We start from the raw sequence: 4,059 nt of genomic DNA, 5'->3' as shown, positions 1-4,059 counted from the left end.
ATATATATATATATATATATATATATATATATATATATATATATATATATATATATATATATATATTAGTTACCTATATTTTCTCTAATATGCTTAGTTTCCTATAGGTTAGCTTCATTTTACCTAAGTTGGCTTTAATATGCTAACTTAGAGCTTAATTATATACTTAGTTTCCTATAGGTTAGCTCCAAAATAAATTATGTTAGCATAAAATGATCAAGTTTACATAATAAGCTTATAGTCTTCTTCTTATTCTTCTTCTTTTCCAAAATGACATAGGTTAGCTTCATTTTACCTAAGTTGGCTCTAATATGCTAACTTAGAGCTTATATGCTGAGTTTTCTATAGGTTAGCTCCAAAATAACTTATGTTAGCACAAAATGATCAAGTTTACATAATAAGCTTATAGTCTTCTTCTTATTCTTCTTCTTTTCCAAAATTCTTCTTATTCTTCTTCTAGTGTTCTTCTTCTTCTAGTATTTTTCTAGTCTTCTTCTTCTTCTTTTTCTAACTTGTTTATCATTTTGCAGATTTGATTTAATTCACGGAAGCTTGCATGGATGGAGTGCTTCTTTTCCATTTGTGTTTTTATTTTGTATCAATGTGAAACTTTTATGAATTGATGGATAACGGTGTTGGATGAACAATGTGAAACTTTTGTAATATGTAACGATGGAACTATGTGTTGGCTATGTATGTATATATGATGGAACTTGTGTGTTGGCTATGATTGTTATATGGATGCTTGTTGTATATATGTGTTGGATTTCTCATATGTGAAATAGTGATCTGACATTTAGAAAAAAAATAAAAAAATTGTTAATAATGCCGCACTACCATGTGGTGCACCATTAGTATACCAGATACTAATGGCGCATCAGTGGTGTGCCATTAGTAAAAAATACTAGTGGCGTGATACTAATGGCGCACCGGTAATGCGCCATTAGTAGGCAAAACTGGTGCGCCATTAGTAGGCCTTTTCCTAGTAGTGGCGGCAGCGACATCCCGCGGTTGGTCCACCTCCGGGCGTCGCGCTTCCTCGCGCCGTCCGCGCGGACGCGCCGCTCACGCTCCTGGTCGCGCTCACGGCCGGATCTGCTGCCGGAGCCGCGCCCGGATTCACCCCCACATGGCGGCTGGAGGCGGGGCGGGTGGTCACCGGCGGGGAGAAATTGCGAGAGGGGAAAGGAGAATCAGGTGGCTCGCGGCGGCGGAGGGATAGTGTTTGGACCCGCAAAAGGGTCGTGGAACCGCAGTTATACTGCTCGGTGCGTGCGGTTTGCGGGCTGCGGCAAAAAAATTTGCGGGCCGGACGACTATACGGGCTTTGTTCTGGCCAGAAAATTAGGCCGAGCCTACATACTCACCGGAATTTTTGCAGGCCGACCATTTTACGGGGTCTGCTAGAGTTGCTCTAACTCTACTCTATGCATGCTCCTCACCGCGAGCCAGCCCACTGGGCATAGCATAGCTCGCCCTGTACATGCGCCACTATAACCCTAGACCTTGTATACACCTATCCTAGACCTCTACCGCATACACAACTCCCACCTCTCTACTACTCTTCACTTTCTTCGTTCCTAAATATAAGTATTTTTAAAGATTTCAATATGAATTACATATGGACCAAAATGAGTGAATCTACGTTAAAATGTGTCTATATACATCCGTATGTAGTTCATATCGAATTGAAATCTCTAGAAATTAAAGACTTATATTCAAGAACGGAGGGAGTACTTGGTGATACCCTTGCAGATGTCACCCCTTCTAAACCGGTGAAAATTGTACTCCATCCATTCCTAAATATGAGTGTTTTTAGACATTTCAAATGGACCACAATATATGAATGTATGTAGACATATTTTGAATTGTAGATTCACTAACTTTGCTTCATATGTAGTCATTTGTTGAAATCTCTAAAAAGACTTATACTCCCTCCGTTCGGAATTACTTGTCTCAGATATGGATGTATTTAGAACTAAAATACGTCTAGATACATCCATTTCTGCGACAAGTAATTCCGAACAGAGGGAGTATTTGAGAACGGAGGAAGTAAAATGTCAACGTGGGACTTGATTGGTCACTAACCGGCGCCTCCTAACACTCCATCGCGTGCACGTCCATCGTGCATGCGTTGCCAGCTCGGTTGTGATGGCAATGTCGCTGCCGATGCGCGCGTGGCCCTTCCTCGTCCTCTCCAGTCCATCAAGAATTCTCAAATCACCGGTCATCCATCTCCTTGTCCTCGCCTCCTCATCTTCCAAGGAGGAAGAGAATTCTTGCCGGTGGTGTTCACGTTGCACAACTTCATTTCAACTCTTAGTGCGTGTGGACCATTACTACGTGTCGAGCCGGCTGTTCTACTTACAAATTCCAGAGTTCATGTACTGGAGCACGGCAGGTATGTGTTTCACGAGACTTGACAGTCCAATGTACAGGAGGCATCATCGATCTTCTTGGAACAACAAGAGAGCTGGAACTCCAAAAAAACAGAGTACTCTGCTTTTCCAAGAGCAGAGTACGAGCAGTCGTTCAATTGTAGTCCCAATAAGTGTCGACTCCATGAAATTCGAAAGAAAAAGAAGGCAAACAATAATGCAAACCTCAAGTCATTTTACAAACAGAACATACAAACTTCAAAATAATAATATGTGTCAATACAAGCCTACTCTACCGTCGATGTGGGTAATGGTTGGATATTATTTGACAAATCTGGCCCCTATCAGCGGCTTCAGCCACATCTGACCCCTGCGCAAAACTATTTTGCAATCTGGCCCCTAGTGTCGGCGCCACACAACTTGGAGCCCAAGATGTGCATCTCGGCTCCAAGTTACCCGGCGTCAAGCATGTGGGCCCAACTGGACCCCCGTTCCTCCAACATATGGCATAACAGCTGACGTGGCATATTCGGCGCCAGGTGTTTTGGTGCCGAACGAGGTACACGTAGGTTCAATGTGCACATTCGGCGCCAGGTGGGGTGGAGCGGACTAAGTAAATTGCGGCGCCGTATAGTATGGCGCCAAGCTCTGGCTATGGTTAGTTACCCGCATCGATTCACCCCAGTCCCTAGCCAGTGATTCATGGATCGCAGTTTACGATTTATCGAGAGGGGTCACGATGTGGTCTCTGTCACCGCACCTAGCCCACAGGCGGTCGCCGCCGTCCAGCCCCAGCTAGTCGGCCCCCCAGCCCCAGCGACTCGTCGTCGATGCCCCAAGCCACGAACCTCGTCGATTGAGGTCCCGCCACTCCACCAGGGCGACCAACCTCATTCTATCTCTGCCCCGCACTCCCTCCCAGCCCTCTTCTCCGCAACCACGGCGGCCCGTGTCTTCTCCATCGCACCTCTTCTGTGGAAGTGAAGGTATATCTCCACCGCCCATGTTTCTTATTTGGTTAATTTGTCACATAATAAATGCATTTAAGATGATACTAGGTTAAGGTGATGTCTTGTGGTTTTCCTATGATTTTGATGTCATATTTGCTATATTTGATGTGATGTAAATGTTAGGATGTATTGTAGGCGCTAATGGGTAAAGTTATCTTTTTTTGGTAATGAATATAGATGGCTTACTCAAAGGTACTTCATGTTCATCACGGAGGGTGTGTGACCTCCCCAAGTAGTGGTGTAGAGTTTGTAGACATGACGACGCAAGTTGTGTTCTTCCCGCATAGTACTAGTTTCAATCAGGTTACTGCGGAGGTGAGAGAGGTGTTGGGTTGGACCGACATTGGCGATGATGTTCTTATAGAAGGAACACACAATGTTGGGTGTACCCTTCGGTCGTTTACTCAGATGATACCTATCCGTGGCATAGACGAGTGGGATTTATACAAGGAGCTTGTTGAAGGGTCCCAAATAAGATCTCTAACACTACTGGAATCAGCTACTTTGCCATCAGCCAGATCTTTGCCGTCCGCTAGCGGACGACAAAGAAGCTCTTTGTCGTCCGCTACCGAAAAGCAGATGGCAAAGAAACGGCAGATGACAAAGAAAGTCTTTGCCATGCGCCATTTCTTTGCCGTCCGTCAGCTGGCGGCAAAGAATCTTTGCCGACT

This window comes from Triticum dicoccoides, chromosome 4A (assembly GCF_002162155.2).
Source record: "Triticum dicoccoides isolate Atlit2015 ecotype Zavitan chromosome 4A, WEW_v2.0, whole genome shotgun sequence".
NCBI classification, from domain to species: Eukaryota; Viridiplantae; Streptophyta; class Magnoliopsida; order Poales; family Poaceae; genus Triticum; species Triticum dicoccoides.
The sequence above is the reverse complement of the archived record's forward strand: the minus strand, read 5'-3'. Positions refer to the sequence as shown.